Raw genomic sequence first — 13,486 nt, forward strand, 5'->3', positions numbered from 1 at the left:
TACACTAAAAATAATTTAAAATGTAAAAATGTGTAAACAAGGCGGAAAAATCAAATTTGTTTTGCTGTACAAAGTTGATTTTAATCAACCAAGACTAATATTTACGATGTCTAAACGATAAAATAATTCTTTATTTGCTCATTAGTTAGCATTAGTAGCATAATGTGCTAGCATTTTCAGTATTAAACAATAAATTTGTAATTTGACGTATGTTTTTGAGACGAATTCAGTTTACAAAAAATTCTTTTGACGTTGCAAATTCGATCAGATGGGCTGATGCATCTACCTTGTGTAATTGTGCTATGAACAAAAATCAGCTGACTGTCATTTAAATCCTCCAAAATGTATATCTAAATGCAATGCGATTTGTACTGGATTTATTAAATCCAGTCGAGGATTTATGGCTTAGACTAGACTATGAGCTGTTACGCAATAACAGAGCTAAATCTGAGAACAATATCACCAAACTCTCCCACATACTGGGCTAGCGGCCAAAACAAGACTCCTGATCTCATTGATTTCTGTGTTTCCAGTCTCGTCTGAAACATGTTTCGTTAGACACGATCTGTCTTCTGATCACTCCCCAGTTTTTCTGAATTTACACTCACATCATATCGCATATGACCAACATTGTGCATTACATAACAGGAAAACTAACTGGTGCTACTTTCGATTTCAAGTATCTCAAACGATTAATTAAAAGCTGTCTCTGAAAACTGACGATGAAACACAGAGAGTGTTGAACACTTGGTAAAAGTAGTTCAACACGCTTCATGGAATGCTACACCAAAATTAAGTTTCGAAAAACGTAGTGAAACGGAAAATATCTGAAAAAAGAAAGGCTAGAAATTGTTGGCAACAAACAAAAGCTCCAGAAGATAAAAGAAAACTAAACAAATTTATAAAGGAACTTCAAAAACTTTTAAAAGATTTGAACGAAAAAAATGTTGAGCGTCATATCCAAAACCTGGGTGCAACAAAATCAACGGAATACTCTCTATGGAAGATAACCTAAAATGTAAAAAAGCAATCCAAAACAAATTATCCTATTCGCAAGGCTGACAATAGTTGGACTATAAGCAATTTAGAGAAAGCTACAACATTTGCAAATTATTTACATGATGTATTTACGCCAAATAGAAATAAAGATACGCCTCTTCATATTAAAATTTTTTAGAACAAGTCCACCGACTTGACTCACCGATAAAAAAAGATTTTAAAAGCTGAAGTTTCTCAAGCAGTAAGGTCTTTAAATATCGCCAAAGCACCTGGCTATGACCTAATTACCCCGAGGGTTCTAAAAGAACTCCCAGAGGAATGTATAAGTCTCATCACGTACATTTTTAATGCTTGTTTGACTCGCAACTTCGTCCCCCCTCAGGGGAAAGTTGATCAAATCTCTATTATTCAAAAAGCCTGGAAAACCGGCCGATATAGTAAAATCTTATCGACCCATCTGTTATCAGTGTTATCCAAAGACCTCGAATCATTGTTTCTTAAAAGGTTGATGCCTATTATTGAAAGCAAACATCTAATCCCACCTCTCCAATTTGGGTTTAGGAAAAATCATGGAACGATTGAACAGATTCATCGCCTAGTGGAAGCAATCAATACTTCATTTAAATCAAAAAATACTGCACTCCTGCATTTCTAGACATTTCCCAAGCCTTTGACAAAAATAAAAATGCTTCAATTGCAAGTAGTAAATTTCGAATCTACTTGGACACACTTTGTAAATGGTTAAAGCTCTGGCGTATAAAAGCAAATGAATCCAACTTCACCCATGTTACTTTTACCCTGAATCACGGAAATTTTCCGTCAGTTCAGATGAATCAAACTGAACTTCCGCAGGAAAAAGTGGTGAAATATCTCGGTCTTCAATTAGATACAAAACTCAACTGGAACACACACATAAAAACAAAAAGAAGGGCTTTAGATATTCAAGCACACAAAATGAATTACCTTATCGGACAAAATGTCACTCGAAAATAAACATCTTGTTTACAAATGCATCATAAAGCCAATTTGGACATATGGCATCCATCCAGTTATGGGGAACCGTCTCCAATACAACAATCAAAACCCTGCAACAGTTCCAATCAAAAACCTTACAAAAAATTGCTGGTGCACCTCAGTACATATCAAAGGATCGTCTTCACAAAGAATTAAACATAAGAACAGTGAAAGAAGAAATATCATACCAGATTCAAAACTACAAATCGAGGATAGAAACTCATCCAAATCCCACTAATCTTTTTGAAATGTTATTTTGTTTATGGGTCTACCACTGAGGAAGCCCTATTGAACGACTGTTACCCCCTGTTTTTGTAAATTTTTTTATTCTTCTCACACGAATTGTCAAATTTTGTAGATCGATTTACTCGCCTCAGCGCAAATGTAGAGCTATAATTTTTAAAAGAGGAATTCTTAACTATATATGGAACGCGTCTACGAAAAATTAGGTCCGTATGTCATCTGGGGGCTGAGCCATGGATGCCTGAATTATTACGAATATAGACGAACGAACAAAAGTAGTTACAAAAACAGGGGGTAAATAACCTTTACATCTAAGCATAATGTAAATATCAAATATACACTCCACGTCAGTAGAATAGAACACCTAAATTTTTGTTAATGTTAGCGTATTTATCCCAAAACGAATGAATCTGCGAATTTAATCTTGTAGGGATTTAAAGTCTATGATGTTCCGTATCAATCACAGAAAGAATTATGTTTCTAGCTTTTCGCGAAATGATTTTCTGATCATTTTCCGATAGTACTATGAAAAATAGGCATTTATTTTCGGTCATCAGGATAGAACAGTCATTTTATTTTCGCGAAATGTGGAGATATTAACGCCGAATTTTCTTTCAGTCGATGAAGCGGGGCTTTCTAATCATTTTTCACCAATAAACCCATATAAATAATTCCGCGGACGCCGAAATAACAGCGTAAACGGGTTTAAATTGACAGATAATAGAAACATCTCGGAATATCAATAACAGTCGCGCAGCTATGTCATATTTCTTCACAATAAGATAGAATATGAAATAGACAACCTCGACGGATACAATCGAGTGCTTCGGATGCTGAAAAGATGGAACATTTTTAAAATAAGTACGAAAAACATCAAAATTTCTTATAAAATCCTTGATGTTTTGTTCAATAAAATGATTTTTCCGCGAACAAGTCTGCCGTTTAAAGGTTTGGAAATATGCTCCACATTTAGAGGAAGATAATCTGATATGAAAACAACCTCTGTTTTAATACACTAAGGGAAATTTTTTTATGGCCCAATCTAAACTTGGGTAAATATTGACATTTTAAAGCAATTCTGGTCTATATCTCTGAAACCTATGTGAATCTTCCTCTGACCTCTGAAGCAAATTTGTAGATAAGGGCAAGAATAAAATATTTGGAGAACTCGAAAAACTAAATTTATTGCCTCAAATTTTATAAAATATCGAAAATTTCCATAATTTGTATAAATTTCGCACCATATCTCCAAAACCGTTAATTTTTTCTTAATGTTTTTTTTTTGGAAAAATATCACGTTTTTTTTCAGTGATTGGCTTGCTTTCCTGCTTCATTTCTGACATAACATAAAATAAAAGAATAAAGAAGACCGACCCAATTTCGAACTAGGTTGCCATTTTCTTCTTTATTATTTTTTGTTATGTCAGAAATGAAGCAGGAAAGCAAGGCAACCAGGCGAGGCAGCTTATGTACCCAGGCTTAAGGAAAAACTAACAGATTACCTATACAGGCCAAAATATAGAAAAAAGTTAAAAAATTTCGCATTTTGCACGGAGTCGTGAAAAAACTGGTCAGGAGTTGGAATCGTGCAAAAAATACCTCGATTCCGAAACCCTGAATAACTCAGTGGGCGCCCTCACTATACTGTCTTTGCAAAGAAGCCCATTTCTAGTTTAGACTCTGGTGGATTTAGCAAATCCAATCGATTTAAGTTGTCATTTTCATACAATATATGTCAAATAAATGGAGACAATGCTGATAAACATGTTACAAGTGTATAGTCTAACAGGCGTTTATGTCTTTAGTGAGGGTGCCGGTTACTGATGTAAATATAAAATTTTTCACTAGCTCGAATGTCTCACTTACATTTAGATTTAAAGAAGATGAAAGGCCTGGGTACATGAGCTGCCTCGCCTGGTTTGCTTGCTTTCCTGGTTCATTTCTGACATAACAATTTCGAACTAGGTTGCCCTTTTCTTCTTTATTATTTTATTTTTGTTATGTCAGAAATGAAGCAGGAAAGCAAGGCGACCGGGCGAGGCAGCTTATGTACCCAGGCCTTTCATCTTCTTTAAAAGGGCATTCGTTCGAATATAATACTCAACTACAGAACATAAATATGAAGTAAAATTCATAGCTACATGCATGTATTGTTTCTGATGAATCTTACAATGAAATAGCAACAAAATACAACGTAGAAAGTTTTTGCCTGTTTTACGGGTTTTTTGCACGATTATATTTTTCTTTCAAAATTTGTGAAAATGAAGGGGCAATACAAATCAAAGGGCTAGAAGCGACAAATTATAAGCAATTCATGACCAAGTTTTAAACTGAATGTAAGTCAATGTCCTTAGGCTTAAAAAGAGAGCCCCAGTTGTAAAGCCCAATAAAAGCCATTTTTATTATTTTTTTCGAGAAAACTACGAACATTTTTTGATAGATTTTTTTTTCTTTATCTAAAAGAGAAAATTATTACAAAGTTATTAAAGCAATTTGACTGTCATATATTTTTGTGGCCGATTTTTAAATGTCATTTCGAGAAAAACACACCAACGCTCATATCTAAGGAAATATTGTTCCGATCGACTTGAAAATTTGACCACATTTTCAATGCTATTTATACATTTTATTTTTTCTGAAATTTACAAGTGGGGATCACCCCTTAAACTAAAATTCAGCGCACCCAGTTTGAACGTTGGTGTGAACATTTTTGTACAAAATTACTTTTTCCGTTCAAGAACAAAAAGGATATGGAAGGAACTGAGCTAGAAGGACAAAATATTCGACAGAAAGACAGCTCACTCTATGAACATGTTTTCAGTCATCTCAAAATGATGAAACAATATCTCCAAACAGAGATATAAAGCTATTTTCTCAATCATTTATGGGGGTCAATCAGAAGTTTCTGCTATGTGATCTTTTGGGGTTCTTAACATACCCAATAGGGGCTTTCATGCCGAAAGGGAATTTTCCACCCCCAGACCTTCCTTGATTTCCATTTTGTGTGACAGGGTATTCAGTAGGATTTCCCATAGAGACCACAATGTCTTTAATAGAAGACAAGTATGATTTCTCATAAAAAACAAGTTGAGAAGACCAGTAGACCTTTGTGAGAAGACCTATAATTTTACTGGCAAAAGAGGTTAAAGGTCTAATCTTAATTCGATTGTCACAGAACTTTACTTTTGTTGGCAAACATTTAAAGGATCGATTGGACCAACAAAATAGGGATAAATTGACTAGACGTCAGAGGATAGTATATATCCTGTAAATTGTCCTCTAAAATAGTATAATATAGCTTTTGTATATATGTTTTCTTATCGTTTTTTTTTAAATAAATAATGATTTTGGAAAAAAAATTTGTGTGCCGAATTTAATGTTATATTTCTATAACGTAGAAAAAATTTTGCCCGGAGTCGGAGTCAAGCTATTTTTTTTTTCGACTCAGACTCCGACTCCAGCAAAATTGCTCGACTCCGACTCCGAAACCCTGGAGTTGTTTTTGCATTTGCTTCCCAGCAAAATGTTCGATGCCAAAGATGCCATTCAGTCATGGGTGCAAGTGATCTGACATGTCATCTTTTTAGCATCTTCATCGACAAATTTTATATGAGCGTGGACCCCAAAATATGCTATTCATTTTTGGATCCAAAACATGTCATTTACACAAATGCTTTGACATTTCATTTTCACCAATGCTTTGGCATGTCATTTCCTCCAATGCTTTGGTATATCATTTTCACCAACCCTTTGCAATGACATTATCATTACGACGAGAGTTTTAACAACTTTTTTGTGATTTCGAGTCTCCGAATTGTAAACAATTAATTTTATATATTTAGACATTATCATTACGACGAGAGTTTTAACAATGTTAGTTGTGATTTCGAGTCTCCGACAACATCAATCCTATTGTAAATAATTAATGTTATATATTTAGAAAAATGTGTATAAATAAAAACTCAAAATTAATATCTATTGGATCGATGGAATGGATTCAAATGCTGATGAATCGATCGGATCTTTCACGACTTCTTTTGCATGGGTTCATATCCTGATGAAAAGATCGGATCTTTCACGACTTCCTTTGCATGGGTTCAAATGCTAATAAAAAGATCGGATATTTCGCGACTTCCTTTGAACCAATGCAAAAGATGCCATGAAATCACATCATCGCATGAAATCACATCATCAAATGTAGCTGGGATTGTGTTAAATAACAATTGTACGTGTGTGTCTGTTTGTCTTCCCATGCTCATGAGCGTAGGATAGTATTTGCTGATGTGTGTCGTTTCGATTTATTCGAGGATTGGACTTCAATTTAAAGCAGATCGACAAATTTTTTGTACAATATATATATATTACATTTATCGTTGATAATAATGTTTTCTCTTAGACGAAGGGTAATATTATCAGTCATAGAGTCCGAATACAAAATAAAAACAATCATGTGATACCCTACACAACTTCACCTGTACCAAAGTTTTCCACGAAATTTATTTTATATGATTGCGAAATGTTATGTGTTATTTTCTTTTTTATAATGTGGTGCAGTGGTAAGCACGTCCACCTTCCACTCAGAAGATCTGCGATTCAATCCTTGAAAATTTTCAGGCTTTGCACAGTGTGTCCAAATTCTATATTTTGTGACAAACATGCCAAATTTTTTAAACATTCCCAACAATTTTACGTGAAGTAATAGAAAACAAGCTAGTTAAGAGAGAAAAATGAAACTTTCGTTGCTTGTATCATTATATTTGAAGTAACGGCACCTATAATATGACCTTTTTCGTCGACTTTGTGTGGAGCATATTACCACGAGTTATTAGAATTTATTAATGGTTCTTTTTTGCTATCCGATAGTATGAAGCCTAACGTATTAGAATCTGGTTAGAAGTAATTGTATTTGCGTTACAGTTCTGTAGAACCTTTTTTACGAAAACATTTATAATTAGAACTTTTTCAGTAGGATATAACTAAAAAGTTCCACGAGGTTCTATTGTTCTAACGGTACACAAATTTAGAGGAACTATCGAACTATCAATTTCTAAATAGATTAATTGCAACCAACTGCGATGCCGGGGATTAGTATTTTTACCTAAAATAATCAACCGATTTAGATAAGAATTGAAATATAAGCTCTTTTACGAGTAAAAATATCCTAACCAAAAACTGTGAATGTAGGTCCACATTTTGACATAACCCCTATATAACGGAAACTCACATTTAACGGTTTTTTGGTATTGCTGTCCCCATCTTTGAATCAAATTGGTTGAAAATTGACATTTTGGGTAAGGAGCATCCCTAAAAAAATATTATAGGTCCACGTTTTGATATGGCTACCTTATAACTATACCGCCCGCTTTGAGGTTATTAATTTGGAAATACATAAGTATATGCATTGTTGTAACTCCGTAAAATAAAATATATTCATTACATAAACATCTCTTCCAAATTTCATTGACTGATTTCATTGATTTTTGACACAAAAAATCCATTTTTGACAAACTGTGCGGTGACAAATACCCTAAGCTTAATGTCGGCTTACATTTCCTGAATATGTCAGTCAATATGAAACGGCGTTCATGTAACATTTCAAAAAATTCAGTTTAGAGAAAAACGCGTTTTAAGTTGCCAATTGAAGCTTGAACTTAAAAATATTATTACACAAATAATAAAATAACTACATCTTTTAAATAAAGGTAGATGGATATCAGTGCTCAATTTCTGTGGAAGATCAAGCGTGATTTGAAATGTTTTAAGGATCCAAAGACTCAAAAAAAATTGTTGATTTATTGCAAACTTCTTTTAAATCAAACTCAAATGTGTTTTATGAGTTAGCAATGAGGTTTAGAGAGTTTTAGAGATATCAACATTAACATTTGACACAAGATAAAGCAGAAGTCGTAAAAAAATAGAAATTGGTAACTAATTGTTTGAATCGAAATCGCTTATAACACCGATCACGGGACCTTTGAAATTGGCACACTATAAGCGATAGTCGTTATTAAAATATTGGTCATTGCAGGGGTGTCTAAGTTTGGCTTGGTATTGGACATTTTTTTAAGTTTTTCCAGGTGGGGAGTTCGCATACTATGCGGCGTTCGAACATAGCCCAGTACCACATGTAAATAAGTTCTCCACTGCATTTAATAGAAGGATTAAAACACTACTGGCAAATAAAATGTTATTTTGCTGCAATTTTAAGCATAATTGGTGTTCTATGTACCAGTATTTATGAGCAAATTGTGTTGAATATCAACGCTACGTAAAGTAAGCATTAATTCGTTGCATTTCAACAAATTTATTCAATATTATTATATGGCTACAATTATATGTACGCATGCCGTTTTAATTTGCAATAAAAATTTACTGTTATACTCATATTCGTTTATTTTAATTTCGACAACTGCATCAAAATGAAGTGGAAAAAACCAACCCCAACTCCGCATGTTGGACGTACATATTAAAATTATCCAAAATTATTGGCTATGCGTTTATGCACTAGTAAGGTCTGCTATGGCCCACATGATATTATGCAAATTACTTGTGACAGATTTGTCGTGTGTATGTCACTCATTTGATTGACATGTTTGATTTCAATTGATTGAAAAACAATACAACAAATTAGCATATCAAACTGCAGTTACAATCAAATCACATAATATCAGGTCGTACTTCAATATTATTCCCACATCCCATAATACGAATAAAACTCAATTCTAACGTTGGTGGCCAATTTTTGATATATCGTAATCTGCTGGTTTTGCTCATCATTATAATAGAAACAAAACCACATTCAGATGCTCAACGTGTAATATCACACAATTATTGACCACTCTCTAAGGTACAACGTTATGTTACCCATGGCGACTATTTTGCAAACACACACTCTCACAAGCCTAGATAGGTAACAAAGGTTTTTTAATTTTAAGGCATTATACTTTTTTGCATTGTGTACTCAAAGATTAAGTTAGGGATTGCGTATTTGTAGCCAACAGTAGAACAGTATTGCGGCGCATTCTTTGGGGCGTAAAAAATGTAATCCCTTTTGAGCAATGTTTGGGTTATTCTGTACGTCTTTGAGGTTTGTAAGTAAGCCACACACCTGCGAAAAGTCAATTTAAAAATCGTTCGTTTTAATCACGTCTTCAGTTGACGAAATTAAACCGACCATGAAATATTCATGTAGAAAAAGAAGTGACCATCTGGAGATTAAGAACTACAACCATTCAAATTCGATTTCAGTTTGTTTTTTTCTTCTATTATATAAAACTCAAATGACGTTCGTACGTGAATCAAAAACTCAACCAATTTACAACCTATTTGTTTCGCGTTTGTCTTAAAATGTTCGTATTCATCCAAGGAAGGATCTGACGTATTTTGTTTTTGAGATATCGCGAAAAATTCGCGAAAATGTGCAAAAATATATTTTGAAAGAAGATTTTCAGAAAAAATTGTCTCAAAATGTTCGTATTTATCCAAGGAAGGATCCGACGTATTTTATTTTTGAAACATCACGAAAAATCCGCGAAAATTTTCAAAAATATATTTTGAAGAAAGATTGTAAGAGAATATTGTCTCAAAATGTTCATATTTATCTAAGGAAGGATCTGACGTACTTTATTTTTGAGACATCACGAAAAATCCGCGAAAATTTGCCAAAATATATTTTGAAGAAAGATTTTCAGAGAATATTGCTTCATCGCCTGAAAGTAATATTGGATATATAAATTTTTGATCGGAGGTATCTCCAACAAATTTAAAAGTTGTATGCGGATATCTATTGAACGGTAATAGATTTAGTCTGCAAAAAATGGGTCTGTGGCGGAAAGTAATTTAGATATAAGTATGACAAATTATATTGAAATCGGCTTAGATTCCGGTATAGCTCCCATATATATTTTCGGCCGATTTGATGTATCATCAAACACGCTATGTATGTCGCAATTTGATGTGAAAATAAATATGTCAGATTCCGTAGAAATCGGTTCAGATTTGGATATAGCTCCCATATATATTTTTGACCGATTTTATATATTTGATAAAACAAACACGCTATGTATGTCCAATTTCATTGAAATTTCGAATGTGGTTTAAAAATATTTTTGTCAATTATATTGAAATCAGTTCATATTTGGATATAGCTGCCATATATGTGGCGCTCAGCGCCAAAACGACCTATCCCTCATGACCAAAAAAAAAAAAAAAAAAAAAAACAGGCTATAAAGATCTAAACAGAACCTATTGAAATGTCTGCTAAAAACTCTATATTGCATTGAATAACACTAGGTTTTACTTCTTTCTAAAATAATGCAATATGGAATTTTTTAGAATGTATTTCAAAAGGTTCCCGTTTCATCTTTATAGACAATTCAATTTTTGGACATGTGGGTTAGACCGCACAGTGACCCGACCGTGGCCAAAAGTGGTAAAAATCAAGTACTTCGGAATAAAAATTTATTGATTAGAATATAAATATCTCATTTTTAAGAAAGCGCTTTGCGATGTTGGCTATAGCGCGAAAATGAATGAACCGATCATCATATATTTTTGTGGGCTTATTAAGTACTTAACAACATTGCTTTAATACGAGAGACTTTTAAAAAATGGTGAACAGCGAAAGTCAAAATTCGATTTTTTACAAAAAATGGACCGTTTTTTACCATTAATCGGTCAAAACATTTTTTAAAGGAAATGTCTCATATATAAAGACAAGAGTTTGATGTATTCAATATGTTTACAAAACATATGAAGACCAAACACTAAATTTCAGTCATTTCGAGTGGATATTGAGGCCACAACAATCAAAATACCGAAAATGGGGAGGTACGGTTCTATGGGGGCTATAGGAAGGCGTGGACCTATGCACGATATCAAAACGTGAAGACTTAATACAAACTTTCAGCCATTTCGGTGTGCTAATCAGGCAAAAACGTCGAAAATACCGAACATCGGGAGTTACTTTCCTATGGGGGCTATATGAAGGCGTGGACCTATGCACGATATCAAAACGTGCACCTACACCCACAATTCTCTTTTGGAATGTTTTATACCTCTGCCGAAGACTAACCACCAAGTTTAAGTAATTTCGGTTTCGAAAATCAGGAGTACGGTTCTATGGGGACTATATCAAAACGTGGACCGACCATCCCAATTTTTTATCCTGTAGATTGTAAGTCAATAATAGGTACGTGTACCAAAATTGATGCACCTACGATAACTCCTACTATTTTTGGTCACAGTTAATATGAACTCGCGATACAGTGGGCCATTTTCGCGCTGAGCGCCTCATATATTTTAGATCCAGTTCATGTATTTGATGCACTAAAAACGTATCGTGTTTATGCAATTTCAATTAAATTTCAAATTATATTGAAATGGGTTCAGATTTCGATTTCATATATATTTTCTGTCAATTTGATGTATTTGATGCTTCAAACACGCTATGTATGTCCAATTTCAATGAAATTCCGAATGTGTGATGGAATTGGGTATTTGTAGAGTTTGCAAATTATATTGAAATCGATTTAGATTTGAATATAGCTACTGAACATAATTTCGGCCGATTTTATATATTTGATGCACAAAACACGCTATACATGTCCAAAAAATGTCCTAATATATGTATATTGAAATCGAGTCAGTCAGTCAGCTACCGAACATATTTTCGGCCGATTTCATGTATTTGATCAATCAAACACGCTATGTATGTCCAATTAAGTTTGACAAATTATATTGAAATTATTGTCAAAATTTGTAAAATATGTTCAAAATTATTGGGAAATCAGTTCAGATTTCAGTTTGTTCTTTTATTAAAAAAATATCAAATATAAAATATTGAATTTCTGATTCGTTATTTAAGTAGCGATTTTGATGTCAGTAAAAGTCATCATTATAGTTCGCGTGTACTTATAGTCAGAAAGAAATTAACCAAGACTACATTTACTAAATACCACATACTAAGTACCACATACCACATAAGAGTATAATTTGTAAATGTGACCTACGTAAGAGTACCTATAGTCCGAAAGGATTTAAGAGGAGCGTTACCTCCTGCACCACACAAAAATATCATGTTAAGCTCCATACATAGCACTGAACGGGTAGAAACGCCGTCAACCTATATTTATGCATTGAAATATTTAAAAAAATTGTACAATTTAAAGGGAATTTAATATTGGCATTGCTTTATTATGTACCTTATTCGGGGTAGCGAAGCGCACCGGGTTTATCTAGTTTAAAATATAAACAAGGGATATTTCATTGGAAAACGGCTCAAGAAGAAATGTGAAAACTATTAAATTGGGAAAAAATTAACGAAGTTCTGAAGTTATGCCTAGTCAAAACGCTTAAAAGTCATCAATAATATTTCTATTAACTTATGAAATAGCGGTATTTATTCTCATTTAAAGAACAAATATTTAAAAATGTTATGTTTGCTATTATGTGAAAATTTATGCATACATTTTTAAAAGCATTCCATATCTATTCGTAAATGTTTAAATATTTACAATGTTTGTTTTTATTTTCGCGGAAAATCAACAAATATTGTAATAAAAAATCTTGAAGTAAATCCAAATTATCCTGCCCCAAAATCCGTACAAACCTTAAAAAATAAAAAATTTTGGGCGTATGAACCGACAAAAGTATGGATAGGATCAAAAATTTGCGTGGATATCGATAGATAGAACTTTTTTTATCACACCTACGAAAAACATAATATCGCTGTAAACAGGCCCACTAGGAAAACTTTCAGTAAAAATGTAAAAAGGATCCTCGAACAGACCCTTAACCACACAAAAATGTTGAACATTTTGAAGTGATTCGATAGCAGGTCTTAAAGTGAATTTATCCAAAATTTTGTGTGGGAGGTACCCGAAGGAGTGGACAAATATAGTCCATATTCGAACCTGATCTATATCTGGTAGATATATTTGGATGTGTAAAGTATGGACCACATCGGTCACTCCCATCAAGAGTTATCGTGCGCACAGTTTTTCCGAAAATTTTTGAACATTTGTGGGAGAAGTTCCTGAAGGAGTGGACCGATATGGCTTATCTTCGAACTTAAACTAAGTTTGCACAAAATATTAGGAAGGCCACATTTTGGACCGAATCGGCAGATCCGCTCGAGAGTTATCTTGCGCTCCAACCACTACACACGGTGTCACAGGGGTTTTGTTGTACCTTTCAGGCTATTTTCTCAGGAAGTATGGACTTGCCCCTG

Source organism: Musca autumnalis, unplaced genomic scaffold, assembly GCF_047663935.1.
Source record: "Musca autumnalis isolate F117 unplaced genomic scaffold, ASM4766393v1 scaffold_3, whole genome shotgun sequence".
NCBI classification, from domain to species: Eukaryota; Metazoa; Arthropoda; class Insecta; order Diptera; family Muscidae; genus Musca; species Musca autumnalis.